A 19,668-nucleotide genomic window follows, 5' to 3' on the forward strand; every position below is an offset into this window, starting at 1 on the left:
TGCTGACTATCCAGCGGCAATCTGTGCCTTCAGTTCCCAGGGAGACCTGGGTTGGGAGGTTCATTGGGGGATGCTGGATTGGGCCCTGCATTGCAGCCAGCTGCCCTCTCCTCCTCAGCCCAGTGTGACCCTGCTGCAGCCCAGTGACGGACACATCCCGAGGAGCCGTAATGACCAGCATTGTATGGCAATCAGGACAGAGGACGCATCAGGTATGGCCCCGTTAGGGCATGGGGGATAATGAACAGGGGGCTGATTATCTGCTGGGTACGGGCTGTAGAATGAATAAGGCTCTGTGTGCAGATCTGGCTAATGTGGCATGGGTATTTTGCGTCTGGGGTAAGAAGGAAGGGGCAGAATGTATTGGGAGGACTGGTACATGGGGTAACTGAGCTTGGAGCTGGAGTGAGGTGGGAAAATGGCCATGGCCAGTGTGGGACAAGTGCTTGAGTTCTGGTGGGTGGAGCCAGCACCTGTGGCAGCTCACCCTCACTTCACCCCCAGGCCCTGACGCCTCACGAGAGCACCAGCCACGAACAGCTCCCCGACAGGTCTCACGGGCCCCAGGGCTCGACCAGCCTCTCCAGTCCTGCCGGACATCAACAGCCCCCAGCCACATGGACAGGACTCATCACCCAGTCCTCGACCTGGGACATCTTGTCCGAAGCGAGAAACGCCTGTAACAACAGTCATCAGAAAGATGATATTTTAGTTGTATTAAGTTAGTATATAATTAGTTAAGTAGCGTTAAGTTATCTTGTTAATAAAAACCTTTAAAATTACAGGCCGGGCCTTGTCTCACCAGCCTCTCTCTTCCCCGCTCTCCCTGGTGCCCCTTCAGCTCCTTGCCCCTGTTGTGGCTCTGCCTCCGGGCCAGCCCTGCTGCTGCTGCTGGTCAGGGCAGAGAGTCTCCATGGGTGAAGCCCAACAGCAGTTAGAATGCAAAGTAATGAAGAGAATGATGGCATTGAGAATGGATGACCATTGATTCCTTTGTTTGCAAAAAACAGATAACTAAGTCAAAATTTTTTCTGTGTGTGTGGCTCGAACAATCCGCTCCACTCGTCCTGAGAAGAATAAAGTAACGCCCAACTTGCCAAAACTAAAAGGATAGTGTTTGAGGATTTCATTTATCCTGGTTTTGGTGACAGTTGCTAATGACCCAGGTGGAACTTTCCTCCTTCTTTTGCTCCATGGATTGATGGGATCGAGAGGACTCCGGTGCACTCCAAAGATTTTTCCGGAAGATCCTCTGATGCCCTAATCCAGTGGGTTCAAGGCAAAGAGCCCTGGGATTTTAGGAAGGTCGTTCAGACACACTGTTAACTCCAGGTGGAGGAATTGTGGTAATGGCAAAAGTGGGGGAAGAGGCTGAGAGAGGGCATGCTCAGAATGTTCAGCAGGGAATGCTGGACAAGTATTTCCCGCCTGCACATCCCTGGTGGGAAGAGGGGGAAAACACTGTCACTGTGTTGGTGTGCACCAATGGAATTCCAGGGAAATCAAGACACTGGAACCAGTAAGGATTCAGTTGGAGCCTGATGGAAGACTGGTCAGGCAGAACAATTATTCTTTGAAGTTAGAAGGTAGAAGAGGGTTAGAAGAATGAATTGCTAAATTTTGGAAGATGGATCACTAAGGGAATGTGAGTCACAATATAGGACTCCTCTCCTGCCAGTAAAGGAAGCACACACTAAGGAACACAGGCCAGTACAAGATGTCAGAGCTGTCAAGGAAATAGTGTGAGACTGGTGTGAGACCCAGTGGTAGCAAGCCCTTATACACTTTTCACCTCAATTAAGGAAACTGATGAGTCCACTGTTGTGGATGTTAAGGATGATTCTTTCTGCATTGCCCTTGAAACTGAAAGTCAACTCGAATGGAAAGTTCCTTGACAGGCCATGAAAACCAATTGAGGTGCACTGTTCTTCCGCCAGGGTTCAAAAATCACGCCACATTATTTGAGAAATGTCTCAATTTGAGACAAGTTAGGAGGAAACATCTCCTCTAAAGAAAACAGGTTTCAGCACGCCCTCCCTCCCACAGCAAGGAATTTTTTTGGAGGAAAGTGAAAAAAGCTGTTTATTTAACACACAGAGTGCAGGCAGGCATGGGAAAAAGAATGAATAACGTTAGATATTCAAGCCTTCTCATTGTGGGGTAGGCTGGTGGATTCAGAGCTCCTTCTGTCGGCGTGGCTCGGCTCCTCCCGAGTCCAGAGCCGAGATGTGCATCCCAAGGCCTCCCCTGCGGGCCAAGGCACAGGGCTGCCGGCGATGTTCTGGTGCTTCAGACCAGGGAAAAGCAAAAACCGTTCCAGGAGAAGAAGCCACAGTCCTGGAAAGACTTCTGCCATTGTCAAAGAAACGAGAAGGCAGCTGAAAGCCGAGATGTACTCCCTCTGTCTGTGCTGCACAACACAGCTGAGGGAGCCTGGGGCAGGATGTTGGAAAACCACACCAAAAGAATTCCACTGGCTTTGCACCCCTCTCTCAGACCCAGCTTAAAGTTACAGGACCCATGTCTGGGCATAAAGCAGACAATAGGAGACACAGTATCATGCTGTCACCCTGTCATGGTTTGACTCTGCCACAGTGCCAGTGCCTCCATGAATATACACTTTCTCTGGTGGCTTCTGTGTGATGTGATCAGGAACAGAGCAAAGTAGGCTCCAACTCAGGAATAAAGGAAACAAAATTTATTAATTACAACATCTAAAAAGGAACAAACACAAAACTAAGAATGAAAACCCTCCAAATACATTCCTCCTCCTCCCCTCCATTTTCTCCACAGAATGAAATAACACCATAGATTTCCAGGCCATCACCATCTCTCACATAATCAGTCCATCATCACCCCTCAAATAATCAACCCTCAAATCCATCAGGGAGAGAGGAGTCCCCCCTTGCACCATAGGCTTCCCCCAGAAACACAATTGAAACCTCTTGTGTTTCCGTGTCACTCGTGGCACCACCCAGAGAACATCGGCCCTCGTGACTTCTTCCCTCCATGTCCAGGGCTCTCACCACTGCACATGGGCCAGGACTGCTTTTAGGGCTCCCCATTTAAGGATGCTCCACTCAGTTCCAAAAGCAGCAGTCTCTCAAATTCAGGACACCAGTCCCCCCCAAATTAAACCCCTGGGGCCGAGGGGCCTCATGAACAGAGATCTTCCCCTCCTGGAGACAGAGGGCATCCCACACCCTCCTCAGCCGTCTCTGTTCACGCCACTGCTTCACTCTTGACTCCAAGGCATTGCCTCCCCCTAAATACAGTCTCTGAGTCACAGGAAGAACATGGGTCTGTCCATGGCCATACAAGAAAGAGTCCAGCTCAAGGCCAATCCATCATCTCTGCCCACCTAGGATTCTTCTCACCTCTTCTGACATCTCTCACATGCACCAACTTTCCTCACACTTGCCCATTTCTTCATGCTTCATCTCTCTCTCCTCTTTCTCATTCAGGAGGATCAGTATTTGTAAGGTTTCCATTATTTTACAAAGGGGTTAAAATCTGGGCCTCTGCCTGCCCAGAACTCCCACAGCTGCCAGGCACCTTCTCTCGCCGCATCCCCCACTTCTGGCCGGCCGTGCTGCCAGTCCATGATACCGAATTCCAAGGCAGCACAGGCACTGGCTCTCTCTCTCTCTGTCTCCCGTGGGGTAGGAGGGGGGCCCGATGCTTCTCAGGCTCCTCCACCCTTCCATCTTGCAAGGCCTTCACTCCCCTCCTCTGCCCGAGGCTCCGGCCTACCTCACCCGGCCGCATGGCTTCCCTCCCCCAGCCAGCCCAGGCTGGGCAGGGGAGCTCTGAGCTCCTTTACAGACTGAAACTAAGAGAGAGTTCTCCTGGCAGTTCTTGCTTTTAACCCCCTGTGTTCTCAGAGGCGGTCCATACCTTCGGTGGCCAAACCAGGTGCCAATATTCAAATCCAAGCACTGACTGGTTTGACCACAACCTCCCAAAAAACTCACTTCCGTCTTAACCCACGACACACCCCAAGACAAAAACCAATTGACAAAAGAATTGGAGGTACGGTGTTGCGCTTTGAATTTATCTTATTGATTCCTTTTTAAGTGCGTCGTTCTGTCCTCGTGCCCTCATGTTCTCCCTGAGATGGTTTACTCCTGGGTTTTACCCTCCCTCAAAGCTGCCCCTCATGTCATTCTCCACCCCTGGTTCCAGCTTTTTCCCTGCCTGTCAAGGCAACCGAGCCCCTTATTCCTGAACCTTCTCTGCCCCTTAACTCTCGGGCCAATCCCTGTTCGCAACATCCCTTTGGAATCCCCCTACTCCTGGAAGCCCCATTGGCGCATGTGAGCCATCCTCTGCACCCTCCTACCCCAACTGGCCCCAGATGCTTGATGTAATCCCCTCACTCCTCCCCTGAGGATTCCCTATTGGTTTGCTGTTTGTATCCACCCCCTGATTTGTATCTGTACAAAGCCCCTTGCACAGGAGTGCCTGGGGCTCTTTGTGTGAGCTCCTTTCACCTGGAATAAGCTGTTCCTTGTGGAACATCTAGACAGACAGCTTTCTCCTCTGATGTGGCTTCTACCTGGCATCTTAGAGCAAGTGGCTGTAAAGGTTCTGTCTCTGGTAAATCCCCATACCCAGGCAGTTCCCTATTGCTGGTGGGGTGCTGGAGTTCTAAGAGCTGGCCAGGGCTCTGGCAGTCACTTCAGAATGGGAAAAGGAGAATGAAGATACCCCTTTGCTGCAGTATGCAGGTGATGCTTTAATTGCTAATTGTTGTGGTGCAGGGTTCATTTGGTTTGTTCTGTTTCCCCCTAAAGTTATAATGGTTCGGTCCTAGGGTTCCCCCCCTCTCCTCCCCTGGCAACCCCTCCTTTTGAGAGTGTCAGTTTTTTGTCTCCACCCCTGTTCCCCTGGTTACCCTCTGTCAATCCCTCCCTGAGTTCCTGTCCATCAGCCACTGTCCCCTTCCCTCTTTCCAGAAAGTTCTCCCCTCCTCGGTGGGTGATTGGATCGGGAACAAGGGTCCCTCCCTGTCACATTCCCTATTGGCGAGCCGGCATGTTTGTCACGAGTTTGTTCCCTCCCAAGTTCTTCCTCATTGGTTGAAATGTTGTATGTTCCGTCCCTTTCTAATCGGCTGTACCCCCACCTCATGGTTTTGACTCGGCTGGCCTTCCCTGGAGACATTAAAGAACTCTGGACTTTGCCCCCGAGACGAGACCCTCTTTTCTACTTCGCCTTCCTGCTGATCACTGCTGCCTCCTGCTGAGGCGCTCCCCGGACGCCCCCGGCGCATTTGGGCAGTGCCCCCCGGCTGTCAGTTGCTGTGCCTTCAGCTCGGCCGGTGCAGCCTCCTTCCCCCGCCCGGGGGAGTAGAGAAAAACTCGGACAGCAACTCGGAAGCTAATGGAACTCAAGCTGGATGCATTGAAATGACTCTTAAGTTACCTGAACATTCTGAGAAAGCCAGTTACAGGGTATCCAAGAAGAAGGCCCAAAGTGTCAAAGAAGTGCCCTAATGCCAAACCTACCTGAGGCTCATTTCCCAGGGACAGCAAAGCCTTGCAACCAAAAGGGTGGAGGGGATTTGTGAAACTCCAGAGCCAAGGTCTGTTTGCAAGTTAGGAATATTTCTAGGAATGGGTGGTTGGTGCGGGCTCAGGATTTTTAATTCTGGCCTATGGGTAAGACCTTTATATGAGACCCTGAGAATCGCCCAAGGAGGTGCTACACCAAGGAGGTGCTACAGTGGACCCCAGAATGCCAGAGGCTTTCAGAGACCCCAAGAGAGCTCTGATGTCAGCCCTGCACAGGCATTACCTGACTTGAGCAAGCCTCTTGAGCAGATTGTTCATGAGCACTGACGTGTTGCACTACGGGTGTTAGCTCAGAGGTTATGCACATGGAAAAGGGCCATAAGATATTTTTCCAAACAAGTGGACAGTGTAAGTTAAGGGATGTCCCTTAACTGCCTTTGACTTGGAGCAGGAGCTGCGCTTTAATCCAAGAAGCCCAGACAGGACCATGGGCCAGATAATGACTGCTCATGTTCCCCCCTTGGTCCTCTCTGTTCTAGGACACAAAGGAGGCCACTGGTGACCCCCAAGTCGAATGCTGAAGTATCAAGTTGTCTTGTTGGAGCAGGATGATGGGGAACTGCAAACAACTCCTTTGCCTTGCACCCAGCCACGTTCCTGGAATCTGTACCAGAAAGTCAAGAAGCCTCACAACATGCCTGTTTTCCAACGACTGAGCAGCTTCACTCCAGCAGAGGAGATCCTCTGGTAGAAGATCCGGCCTGGGAATTGTCCACAGGTGGGAGCAGCTTTGTGAGCAAAGGAAAGCAGGAGTTTGGCTGTGCAGTAGGGCCCAATCCAAGCCGTCCCATTACCTCTTACCACCTCTGCACACAGGGCTGAGCTGCTCAGTCTATGGCAGCCTGGAATTGTCTCAGGGGAAGAATGGGAACACATGGGCTAATGCTAACCATGCCTTTGGAGCAGTACCTGCCCATGGAGCTCTCTGGAACAAAGGAGGGCTCCTTTCAGCACAAGGATCCTCTGTCAAAGGTGGAGACACTACCAGACAATTACTAGAAAGTGTTCAGGTACCAGCCCAAGTGGCTCTCATGCATTGTAAAGCTCATCCATTAGGAAATACATCAGTTAGTGTTGGAAACTGACTGGCAGATAAAGCTGCTAAAGGGCTGGCAGAGAAAAGCATCCTAATAGTTGCTGCAACAAAATGTGTGATCTTTCAGATGTGACCCCAGAATAACAAGCCCAAGATAAAATGCTGGCAAAATAGAATGGCCCTGGATCTAAAATAGTATAAGTTTTGCCAAAAAGTTTTACTAAGTATTTTAATAGGAATTATTGCATTTGAGTGTCTTAAGTCTTTCTAAATATCCAATGATTTAATGGAAGTAATCCTAAACGAAATAATTAAGAATAGTTTCAAAAGGGGGAATTGTTGGAAATGATATAACTTTTTAATTCTCTATTCCAGTTATTTGTTTTCATTAACTCTGTTAATAATGGCTTCACTTAATCATAAGCAGTGCAGTTTTCCACTGGAGCATGTAGCAAGACTTTATACAAACTGCTGTTAGTGGAACATTATTTGGGAAAATAACTGAACTTTTAAGTTTTGCTAAATGAACTTGATGTGATTCAGTGAAAAAAGATTGGGATAGAGAAATGGGGTGAGAACTGGACACCAGGAATGCAGAATTTGTAGAGTGTGAGGACAAGGTGTGGAAACCAGAGGTAAAGAAGAAACGAACAAGGAGAATTCCACTCTTAATGTACTGGAAACAATATCTGGACTAATTAAATTAAAAGTGGACCAATTAACATTGTTATCACAACCAGAAAGAAATAAAGACTTGAATTTCATATTAGGGATTAGGCATTCTTTACTGCAAAGCCAGATGTATGGGGGATGGCTGCACAGAGAGTACATGCTGTGTACAGGAAAAGCCCCTGTTGAAATACTGTATTTGTCATCATATTCATAACTATTCTCAGAAGAAACACACATATGGCAATAATTTCCCCCAAGACATGAATATACATTCCCTCCCCTCAGCACATGCACTCTTCTGCCCTGGGAGTCTCCATGGCAGTCTCGGGTGGTCGGTGAACCCACAGTCATACCTGACCATGTGGTGAAATGGTGCTTCTTTACAAATGAGGAGAAAAGTTGGTATAGCTGGCTGGGTATTTAATTAGTGAAAGCTTAGATCGACGGGCTGTAGATTGACTCCCCTCCTTGGTAAAAGTTTCTCCTGCTTTTGATGGTGTGGTTCCATGGACTTGGCAAAATGAGCATAGTGTGGAGCCCGCCAGGAGCAAGCAATTGTTCATCTGGCAGCAGCATGAGAATTGAGAAATCAATAACAAATGGATGATAGGAGATTAATGAATGAAGAGAAATACGTAATTTATAGGCAATGAGCATTAACTTGTTTTGCTGAAAATACACAGTGAAAAGTTTAGAGAGTGGGTGTGCATTCTGAGTGGAGCTATTCCTATGTACCCCAGAGCTGGGAATAAAGTAATGCCTCATAACTAATAGTAAAAATAGTGTAGGACACTTTGGTTTATCCCAATGTTTTCAGAGGCAATGGGAAAAGGCTGTGTGTGTCTTTCAGAAGGTTTTTTATTAACGTAATACAATGAAAATGTTATTTCTCGGACAACAATTGTCCCAGAGTTTACTCTCTGCTGATGAGACGTCCCTGGTGGAGCACTGGGTTCCCAGTCCTGTCCAGCTACTTGAGGGCTGTCGAAGTCTCCCGGGGCTGGAGTGGCTGGGGGAGCCCTGGTGCCCTGGAGACGTGTCGGGGGGCTGTGCCTGGCCGGTGATGCCGAGAGGTGGCAGGGCCTGGGGGGAGAGGCAAGGCTGAGCCCCCAGGCCCCGGGGCTGCCCCGTCTGGGTCAGCTCAGCCAGCTCAGAACGGGGCAGCAGGAGGGTCACCTGCTTGGCCAGAGACCCGCAGGGAGCAGGTGCAGACCCAGCAGACAGCCAGTCTCTTGTCCCCCTGCTCCCCGTGCCCTGACAGGGCCACACCTGGCTCATCCAGTGTCCTGGTCACCACAGGAAGCTGGTCATTGCGGCCCCTCGGCACGTGTCCACCCCTGCCCAGCAGCTGGGTCACTCTGGGCTGGGAAGGAGAGAGCAGCTGGCTGAAAGGCAGGGTCCAGTCCAGCATTGCCTAGCAACCCTCCCAAAGCAGCTGTGCCCGAGGAAACTGAAGGCACAAATTCACCCAGGATCCTCAGCATCGCCCGGCCCGCCCCCAGTACACGTGCCATGTCCTCACCTTCATCATCCCTACCTTGTTGGGGCGGGTCACGAGTCCCTGCAGAAATGCACTGGTACGGGGAGAATGCTGAACAGGTGGCAGTTTGAAACTGCTGCTCTGATGGTCGCCAGAGCTCTGTGGCACATGGGAGCCACCGCCACGGACCACTGGCCTCCTGTGGGATGGGGCAGAGGATCCTCAGTGCCCAGCCCTGTGGCACCCTGGGCACCACCCTGCTGTGCCAGGGAGGGGACTGGCAGTGCTGCCTGCAGGGACATGTCCCTGCCAGCTCCTGTCCACCTGCTGCAGGAGCCCCAAGCCCATCCACCCGGCTGGATCTGCTGGCTCTGTCCCCACGGCCAGGTGTGCTGGCCATGGCCGTGGCAGGTCCCTGTGCACAGGACACCAGCTGGCAGGAGATGGTCTGACCCAGCTGCAGGGCTTGGTTTTGGGAACTCCTTTCACAGGAAGCACACAACTCCCCACCAAGCGTGAGCTCAAATTGAAAACAGACACAGCTCATCAGATGTGCTTTCAGCAACCTTGGGACAGAGATGTGGGTGAGACAGGGCAGGGCAAGGCAAGGAATGCAAAACCCCCCAGACGTGGGGCAAGCACTGGCCCTCCACAGCTGCCTTCTGCTCCCCAGCTCTGCCCAGCCCCGCCAGGCTCCTCTGCCCCAGCCCAGGTGCAGAGCCCTCCTTGCTGTGGCAGGGCTACGCTGCACCCCAGGAGCCAGGGATGTGTCCTCAGGGCCCTTACCTTTCGCTGTGCTGTGGCTCCTTGCTGGGGGGCATTGGCTGCAAATAAGGCAGTGTCTCAGGATACCTGGGGAGGGCAGGAGTCACAGGGGTGTGACAGGGGACAAACAACCTGTTCCTGTTAGAGGCGGCACCCACAAACCCATGGGATTGTACCCCATGGCATCCCGCTGCCTGTAGCCCTTGGGATGAGTGCCCACAGCCCCTGCTGATGGGCAGGGCTGCAGAGGGGGCTCCCCACATCAGCCCCTCCCCAGCAGACACTGGCACCCCTGTGCCCAGCAGGGTCACTGCTGGCACCCATCTCCCCCATGCCAGCCCCGCTGCCCCCATGCCCTGGTGCTACTCACTGGCCAGGAACCTGCACGGTGAGCATGCGGTCACAGGACAGGCACGTGAAAGGCACTGGCAGCTGCCTGAGGAGGGTGAGGGAAGAGGGCTGGCTGAGCTCCTGGGGCCACAGCCCTGCAGCACACAGGCAGCAGCTGGCGGGCAGCAGCCAGGCGCTGGGCAGCTCACGACACAGGGTCACGGCATTTGCGGGCTGAACCGTGGGCTCTTGAGCCTCTTTCTCCCCATCCCCAGGGTGCTGGCTGAGGCCAGGGGAAGGCCACAGGCACCCATGTCACCATCCCAAGCAGCCCCTGCAGCGCTTGCAGCCCCTCTCGGGCACCAAAGTCCCCTGTGTGCATGGCAGGAGGGCAGGGCATGATCCAGCTCTGGGACACGGCGTGTCACAGCCCTGCCTGGGAGGAGCAGTTGCCCTCTCCCAGCCTGGCTTCTGGGAGCCTTTGCACCCACAGCCCCATTTTGCTTTGGGAGGGCTCTGTCCTGCAGGTGCCCTCTCCTTGTTCGTCCTTGCCTGTGTGCAACCTGCTGCTGGTGGAAGGAGAAGGTGCGGGTGCTTCATCAGCATCCCTGAGGTTCATTTAGCAGTGGAATTGGTGCCGTGGCAGGGGACCAGAGGGGCAGTGTGTGGGAGAGCTGGAGGGAATGGGACCATCACTGTTCCCAAAGCCATCAGTGTCTCCGTCACACTCACTTCTTAATCCCAGCGGCGTTTTCACGCCTCAACCTATTCTCGAGAGCCTCCATGTTCCTGTTCCAGGACTCCTCCAGGTGTTTGCGGAAAGTCTTCAGCTCCAGGCGATCCAGCTGTGAACAGGTGCACAGCCTCAGCCAGCTGCCCCAGGAGGTGACATGGAGCTCTCCCGGGAAAAGCCTGGAGGGGGATCCTCAGAGGGATGCTGCCTCAGGCTGCCAAGTCCCAAAGGTGCCAGTTCCTCAAGGTGGGGATGAGCTACCCCTCACCTTCTCCTCCATTGAATCACTGATCTGCTGCTGCATCTTATTCCAGTGCTGCTCCTGGCCTGAAATCTGGCTCTGCAACTCCTCCATCCTCTCAACCAGCTCCTCCATGTTCTCTTCAAAGTGGTTGTAATCGACTTTGCTGCCCAAGGCAGCTTTGTCCGCCTTCTAGCAGAGGGGAAGAGCAGGAGAGCGGTGGGGAAAGGGATGAGGAAGGACAGGCAGGGCCAGCGTGTGTGAGGGGAGAGGGAGGAGTGCTTCCCCCAGGCCAGCATGGCCCTTTCAGGCTGCTGTGGCCCCATTTGCCCCGTCAGCCTGGTGAGCTTGGTCCCACCATCTGGAGGGTGAGGGACCCCCTGAGCTCAGGAAAATCTCCCTCCCCACACCAGTTCTGCCCCCCAGCCCCCAAGGGCAAGGGGCATTTGTCACCCTGCCCGGGAGCCCCTGGGCTGGTACAGAGGCCCCTCTAGACTGTACCATGTCCATTGCTGCCAGCATGTCCTGCTGATCTGCCTTCTCCTTCTGCAGCTTCTCCAGAGACTGGAACAGCATCTTTCAGCACAGAAAGGAACTCATGACACAGCAAGGTTGGAGCTGCCTCTTGAGGCACACCCCAGGAGCCGGGAGCACACCCCTCTCCCCGTACCCAGAAAACATCGGGGAAATGCGCTTGGAACAAGCACAGTGCTGAGAGGAGGTTGTCAGCAGGAGATTCCTTGTGGTCCCCCACCTGGAGTCTTCCTGGTGGATGCTCTGACCCTAAATGGGGTGGGTTTCAGCCACACACCTCGATATCCCTCTGCTTTTGTTGAGAGTCCTTTTGGAGGCTCTTTGATGTAAAGTTGAGTTTCTCAAAGTCTTTTTGGATCTCCAAAAACTTGGCTTCCATTTGCTATCTCAGCTCCTGATCCTGCTCCCAGGATGGAAGAACATAAGGTGCTGACCCAAGGGGGGTCTGTCTGCTCCACAGGGGTAAACACACACGACTCAGTGGCCATGAGCCCACCATGTCAAGAGGACATTTGCGTCAAGGCTTTAATTACTGTCCATGCCACTGACTGGTCCAGGCCAATTTGGGCAGTTTGGCTCTCCCATAAGATTACAGCAAAGCACAACAGAGCAGGAAGATGTGGCATGGAGCTGCAACAGGACCGTGCCAGGAGTGGTGGGAGTGCTCCCCCAGGACCTCACCTGCTCATTCAGCTGGTCGGCTGTCTCATTCAGCATCTGCTCCAGCATGGCATTCCTCCTCTCCTGCTGCTCTCCCATCTTCTGCAGCTCACGCCTTGTCTCCTGCCGCAAAGCCCTGGCCAGCGGGATGGGGGCAAGGGCAGGGTTACCCCTGCAGGGCTGCTGGGCACCTTGTGCCCACAAACCAGGATGCAGCCAGACCATCTGGGCTCCCTTGCAGCCCCCCAGGGTATGAAACCCACTCTTGTCCTCTTACTCAATTTGTTGAGAGATCTCCTTACTGCTCTCTTCTTTCCACTTGGCTATATCCTCCCTCAGCTTTTTAAGGTCTTCCTCCAGCTTCTTCATCTGGAAAGGACAGTGACAGTAGAGTCAGGGCCCAGCCATCATGTTGTCCCAGAGTGTGGGCCCTTTAGCTGCATGGGCAGCCCCACGGTCCTCCACCTGGGCCTGAGGCCCTGACACCAAAAACTGATTGTGGAGCCACATTGAAGTTCCCCATGAGAGCCCAAAGATTACATGACCCAACAGCTCACTAAGGCAAGAGACTCCTTAAGCTTCTTTATGTCTCCTTCCATGAGGAGCTGTGTTGTCTTTATCTTGTCAACCTCCTCACGCAGATCCTGGATGAGAGTCATGTCCTAGGAGAGAGCAGTGGTGGCAGTGAGCCTCAGGGAGGGTCAGGACCTTCTTCATTTCCTCCGACACATGACGCTGGCCAGCCTTTAACTTTTCAATCTCCTCTTGATGCTGGGAAACCATCAGGGTCTAGGGGAAAGCATTGTCAGAGACTTGTCTGTAGACAGTCTGTTGGAAATATGACCTTGAGAACCACACACCTGTGCCTCCTGGAACTTCTTCATGTCCTCTGATATGCGGGAGAGTTCTGCCTTTATCCCACCAATCTCCTCGCGAAGAACCTGTGAAGCAGTTCAAGAATCAGGGATGTCAGAGGTGATGGCCAGGGCAGCAACACCCCAAAGAGCCCCACCCTGCCACGGGCAGCCCATGGCACAGCCAGGTGAGCAGGGAGAGTCCCAGTGCCACCTGCCCCAGCCGGGCTCAGTGCCAGAGCACTGAAGCCCATCCAGACAGCAAAGAGCCCCTGCCAGCGGCTCTGCCAGGGCAGTGAGGGCAGAGCCAAGCACGGCTGTGTGAGGAAGCAGAGAGGGGCTGTCTGCTGGGGGAGTGCCCAGGGGCGGGGAAGAGCCTCTACCTTGGACGTGTGTTTCTTATAGTCTTCCATCTCTTTCTTCATCTGTTTTATGTAAGTGGCCACATCAGCAAGTGAGGGGCCACTCAGCTGGCCTGGCCATGGCTCCTCACTTGTCAGGTACTGCACGTCCAGGTGCTCCAGCACAGCCTGCAGCAGTTTTCTCATGGCTGCAAAGTGAACAGATCCCTTCTGGGGTGTCCCAATGGCGAGATCCAGCATCTGGGAGAGGCTGAGTGTGTCCAGGGATGTTGCCATGACTGCACACACTCTGTCCCTGATTTGTCAGACGCCTTCCTGCCCAGTTGGGTCTGTCAGGGATGAGCAAAATTGGTGACAAATGGGTTAAACAAAAGGCGTGATAGAAGAAATGAGCAAAAGCAATAAAGAAAAGGTGGCATAGCCAGCAGGCTCCTTCCTCATCCCTTGCAGGACTGGAGCCTGTACTGCTCATGGCCCATCTCATCACAAGTTCCATTGCCAGGCAACGCACCCCACTCCATTCCTGGGAACAGTGGGTTCCAGACTCATGAAGTCATAGATTAATGGAGCCTTGGAATGGCTGGGGCTGGAAGGGACCTAAAAGATCATCTCGTTTCAGGCCCGGTCAGGGACAGGTCAAGGAACATTTTCCGCTAGACCAGGTTGCTACAAGAGCCACCTAACCTGGTCTTGGACATTTCCAGGAATGGTGCAGACTGTGGCAAGGCATCACCACGCTCACAGGGAAGAATTTCTTCCCAATATCCCACCGATCTCTCCCCTCTCTCAGTGTGAAGCTGTTCCCATGTCAGGCCCTTGTGCAAAGTCCACCTCCAGCCCTTTTGTAGTCCTTTTATTTGCCAAAACATGCTCCAAGGTCTGCCAGGAGAGTACAGCCTCATTGTCTTTCTTTTTTATCCATTGAAGATGTGTGTTACACCTAAGCCAGTTCCTTCACTGCTGCAAAGCCAGGGCCAGGTTTGGAGCATCCATTGGGATCAGCCTTTGCCAGGGAAGCAGTGGGGTGCTGTTCCTCATGCTGGGGGTGCAGGAGGAGCCCCGTGAGCCCCTGGCTGAGCTGTAGGGTTGTTGGGACACAGACTCCTTTCTCCTCAGGAGTTCAGGGCAGAGAGTCTCCGTGGGTGAAGCCTTTGTACCATTTCCTCCAAGTCAGGTTTTATGTCAGCTTGACAGTCCATAAAGAAGACAATGAAATCATTTCTCCTGCCAGTGTCCCCAAGATTGTGTGGGAAGACAAGCCAAGTTCTTCCCTTGAACACCTGCCATCCACCCCCACCTGCCCCTTTCCAAAACACGCTCCGTTCACCCCTTCTCCTTCCTGCTTCAAAACTCTACAGCAGCAACCTTTGGGTGAGGGGATACAGAGCTGACTTATGAGCCGGCAGAGGAAATAAACCATCGAGGACTCTCAAATTGGCTTTCAAGCATTGGGAAACCTGACAACATGGAAAGGGAATATATTTCCTGCACGCTGACCTTGTCAGCCACCTTCTGCTGTTTCTTTGTCCGACATGTGAACATGGGAGACACCTGCAAATCCTCTCTGGCACATCTTCTTAGCTTTAAGGTCTCTAATCACTATTGCCTCCATTTGTTTTTTTCACCCTTCATGATTTTCTCTTGTCCCTAATTTCTTGAGCTGTTTATTGCATACAATATGAGAAAGAAAACCAGTATCAAAGGCACTGTCTGCAGTAGTGACCAAGTGAAGTTAATCTCCAGGGACATGACAAGGCTTGTAATAAGCAGCACATCTAGGGAAAAGTAGAGCAAAGTAAGTTCATTTCAGTGCTGTGTTGTTTATTGCTCAAATATGTCTTGTAAGAGACATAGGAAGATGAAATAAGAGCAGTGAAGAACAACAAGAACAAGAAGTGAACAATGAATGATGAACATGAAATAAGAACAATGAATAAAGAACAATGAAACAGGAATAGGAAGTTAGAATAAAAAAAGAAGAACCAATAATTTAGAACATTAATACAGAACATAAATTAAGAATGGAGAACATGAATTAAGCTGGCTTGTCTGCCTTCTTCACTTTTTTCTTTGGAGGCTCCATTCCAGCTGGAGACCTTGGCTGTGGATGTTGTCTTCTGTATGGGTGAAAGAAGGACAGGATGGAGTTAATTCAGAGAACCCACTCAGCCCGCCCAGCACAGAGGGCACTACAAATCCCTCCGTGTGACCAGCCAGGGCAGAGCTCTGCGCTCCAGAGGGCATTTCCACAGGGAGCAGTGGGTGAGTACAGGGCAGGGAGTGGGCGCTCCGTGCCAGCAACGGGGAGAGCAAAGGGGGAGCAGCTCGGCAAGAGGGAGAGGCTCCATGCTCTGGTTCTTGCACGCTGATGGGGAGCAGTGGCACCGGTGCCCTTCAGGGGCACTTGCCACCTCTGAGCACCAGCTGCTCATGCCCTGTCGTCTGGCTCAGCCCAGCCAGGCCCCTGCCCCAGGGACCAGGAGTGAAACTTGGCTCACGCAGTCGTTGGCTGCTTTGCCCTGCCCAAAACTACCCCGTGTTTGACTTGTCCACAGCAGATCCAGGGGGAAAGGGCAGGTTGTCCACCCCTCTGGCAAGCAGGGAGCAGGCTGATGCTGCCCAGCATGCTCGGTGCCCTCCTGCAGCTCACAGGCTGCTGTTAACTGCAGTGCTGGTGCCACGGGAGGGATGGTCACATTTCTTCTTTTCTTCTTGTCCCTTTCTACCAGCTCAGTGTCTTCTGCTCCTTGCTTTCCTGCTCATTTTGGCTTCACCAGGCCGTTTTGTGCACACACAAAGCCTAAACATCTTCAAGAAATCTCCCTCTAGTGCTTCAGAGAGTGTTCTGAAGGAAAATGGTAGTAGGACCCCAGGACATCGGGAGTTATGTGCACATGTACAGTACCCAGCCAGCTCTGGGCAGGGCAGCAGCGTGCACTGTCCCTCGCCCTGGCCCTGCTCCAGGATGGACAATGGTGGAGGTCACCTGTCACCGAAATTCAGCAATAAAAATTAACAAAAATGCAGTATTCAGAATCAGGCATTTCTTTATTGTGAAGCCCAACTACAGCTGTGCATGCAGAGGGGAGAGCTCCACCAAAGTGCAGGCATGGTTCCAGATGGTGTAAGTATTTATTACCCACGGCATTTATTTATTTATTTCTTTATTACCCATAAGCATTTATGACACGTTCTACTTTAGGTGTCCACAGAGCCCCATCAATACCTTGGGCCGCCTTGATTTGTTACTGCGCTCTCAAGGTACCACTGACTGCCACATTAACTGCCATGAACTGCCATGAACTGCCATGAACTGCCATCAACTGGCCGAAGGTTTTATTGCTGCACGCCATGGTGAGTGAGAAGCATGCCTGCAGTGTCCTTTCTCCCGTCAGAGCACAGACATTCCTGGGTGCTGGGCTCCGTGCCAGCCCCGGCACACGGCGCTGCTCTGCGGCAATGGGGACACGGGGAAGCGCTGCCCGCCGTGTGTCCCCCGTGTGTCCCCCCATGTCCCCCTGTGCTCCCCCGCCTAGGGAGCTGCTCTTGCCCGGCACGGCCGGGCCCAGCCGCCGGGTCTCGCCGGCACTGGGCAGGATCCGGCGCAGGCTGCGGGACACGGCGGGGCTGCCCGGCTGGAAAGGAAAGCAGCTCCGGCTGCTGACAGGAGCTGTGGGCAAGGGGCTGCCGCAGTGCGGGAGGAAAGCCGCTGGGCCAGCCCCTGACGCTGCCCCTCAGAAAGGAGGAGGAGGAGGAGGAAGCTGCCACACGAGCTCGGGATGTGCCAGTGCAGAGATGAGGGGACGAGTGCGCACTTGGGGGCCGGGGCCAGCCCTCGGGCACGGCTCCAGGCGGCTCCTGAGTCGGCGTCAGGGCTGCCTGTAAGGATTTCAGGCGGCAGCCGAGAGCAGCAGCGCCAGCAGTGCCCGCCGGGCCCCATGGCCATCTGCCCGTGGCTTGCCAGCCCCTCAGGGCCGCGGGCTCTGCAGCGCTGCTCCTGCTGCCGCAGCGGGCCCGGAGCCTCGGAGCTGCCCCGCAGCCGCCACGGGAGCAGCAGCAGCCTCAGGGCTGGCCCGGGCTCGACCTGCTCAGCCCGGAGGCAGAGCCACAGCAGGGGCAAGGAGCTGAAGGAGCCCCAGGGAGAGCGGGGAGGAGAGAGGCTGGTGAGACAAGGCCCGGCCTGGAATTTTAAGGGTTTTTATTAACTAAATAACTGAACGCTAATTATTAACTAACTTAATAAAACTAAAAAGTCATCATTCTGATGACTGCTGTCTCAGGCGTTTCTTGCTTCTGACCAGATGTGCCAGGTCGAGCACTGGGTGCTGAGTCCTGTCCATCGGGCTGGGGGCTGTTGATGTCCAGTGTGGCTGGAGAGGCTGGTCGAGTCCTTTCCAGCTGGCTCCTGGAACAGGAACATGGAGGCTCTCGAGAACAGGTTGAGGCGTGAAAACGCCGCTGGGATTAAGAAGTGAGTGTGATGGAGACACTGATGGCTTTTTGGGGACAGCGATGATCCCATTCCCTCCAGCTCTCCCACACACTGCCCCTCTGGTCCCCTGCCACGGCACCAATTCCACTGCTAAATGAACCTCAGGGAAGCTGATGAAGCAGCTGCACCTTCTCCTTCCACCAGCAGCAGGTTGCACACAGGCAAGGAAGAACAAGGAGAGGGCACCTACAGGACAGAGCCCTCCCAAAGCAAAATGGGGCTGTGGGTGCAAAGGCTCCCAGAAGCCAGGCTGGGAGAGGGCAACTGCTCCTCCCAGGCAGGGCTGTGACACGCCGTGTCCCAGAGCTGGATCATGCCCTGCCCTCCTGCCATGCACACAGGGGACTTTGGTGCCCGAGAGGGGCTGCAAGCGCTGCAGGGGCTGCTTGGGATGGTGACATGGGTGCCTGTGGCCTTCCCCTGGCCTCAGCCAGCACCTTGGGGATGGGGAGAAAGAGGCTCAAGAGCCCACAGTTCAGCCTGCAAACGCCGTGACCCTGTGCCGTGAGCTGCCCAGCGCCTGGCTGCTGCCCGCCAGCTGCTGCCTGTGTGCTGCAGGGCTGTGGCCCCAGGAGCTCAGCCAGCCCTCTTCCCTCACCCTCCTCAGGCAGCTGCCAGTGCCTTTCACGTGCCTGTCCTGTGACCGCATGCTCACCGTGCAGGTTCCTGGCCAGTGAGTAGCACCAGGGCACGGGGGCAGCGGGGCTGGCATGGGGGAGATGGGTGCCAGCAGTGACCCTGCTGGGCACAGGGGTGCCAGTGTCTGCTGGGGAGGGGCTGATGTGGGGAGCCCCCTCTGCAGCCCTGCCCATCAGCAGGGGCTGTGGGCACTCATCCCAAGGGCTACAGGCAGCGGGATGCCATGGGGTACAATCCCATGGGTTTGTGGGTGCCGCCTCCAACAGGCACAGGTTGTTGGTCCCCTGTCACACCCCTGTGACTCCTGCCCTCCCCAGGTACCCCGAGACACTGCCGTATTTGCAGCCAATGCCCCCCAACAAGGAGCCACAGCACAGCCAAAGGTATGGGCCCTGAGTGCAGCGGCGGCTGGCCTCAAGCCAAATCCCGGCAGGCTGCGGCCAGCACTGCCTGCAGCACTGGGGCACTCCCCTGTTCCCGGGTCGGGTTTGGAGACCGCCTAAGGCTTTCAGCCTTGGGATGATGAGGACCCGCAGTAGCGAAAGAGTGCTGCAACCCGCAGGAGTAAAGAGACGGACTTCAGAGGTAGCTCAGTCCGGTTTATTGTCACCAGGGAATTCTACCAACTGAAGACCCCAAACTGGGGCTTGACAATGGTTTTTAAAGAGGGGTGAACAACCAATGGGGAAACAGAGGGATGTCAGGTGTGGGTGACAGACACAATGGGAAAACCAATAGGAGAGAGCATAGGGAGGGGCCCTGGTCCCTGAACCAATCACTTGATGCCCTGGGTGGAAGATTCTAGATGGGAAGGCTGGGCCATCGAGTGACGGACAGGGCACTCCCTTCCCACGGAGGGAACAAGGGATGGATACATAGGTTGCCAGGGGATATGGGGAGGAGAGATACTAGACAAACGGGCCATCAAAAGGAGAGAGGGGATCAGGGCAGGACCATAGTAACTCTAGGGGTACATGGGGCAAACCAAATGTACAGCTCAACAAAACCATACCCAATAAACACAATACAACACCTGAGGACACATCCCTGGCTCCTGGGGTGCAGCGTAGCCCTGCCACAGCAAGGAGGGCTCTGCACCTGGGCTGGGGCAGAGGAGCCTGGCGGGGCTGGGCAGAGTTGGGGAGCAGAAGGCAGCTGTGGAGGGCCAGTGCTTGCCCCACGTCTGGGGGGTTTTGCATTCCTTGCCTTGCCCTGCCCTGTCTCACCCACATCTCTGTCCCAAGGTTGCTGAAAGCACATCTGATGAGCTGTGTCTGTTTTCAATTTGAGCTCA

General features: G+C 54.0%; 2 protein-coding genes and 1 long non-coding RNA gene across 4 annotated transcripts in view; 1 reads left to right on the top strand and 2 right to left on the bottom strand.

Moving 5' to 3' along the window:
- The window catches only part of LOC135283848 (uncharacterized), a 250,559-nt gene that overhangs the window by 217,057 nt on the left and 13,834 nt on the right, over window positions 1-19,668 (bottom strand). The gene's annotated exons all lie outside the window — the stretch shown is intronic.
- Window positions 1-19,668, top strand: part of LOC135283843 (glutamine-rich protein 2-like) — a 160,841-nt gene that overhangs the window by 102,824 nt on the left and 38,349 nt on the right. The window lies entirely within an intron of this gene.
- LOC135283876 (uncharacterized) lies at window positions 11,852-12,691 on the bottom strand. The gene is made up of 3 exons (XR_010349488.1): window positions 12,585-12,691; window positions 12,305-12,396; window positions 11,852-12,163 (listed from the first exon to the last, which is right to left on the bottom strand). It is a non-coding gene; the product is annotated as an uncharacterized LOC135283876 (long non-coding RNA).

This window comes from Passer domesticus, chromosome 19 (genome assembly GCF_036417665.1).
Source record: "Passer domesticus isolate bPasDom1 chromosome 19, bPasDom1.hap1, whole genome shotgun sequence".
Lineage (NCBI taxonomy): Eukaryota > Metazoa > Chordata > Aves > Passeriformes > Passeridae > Passer > Passer domesticus.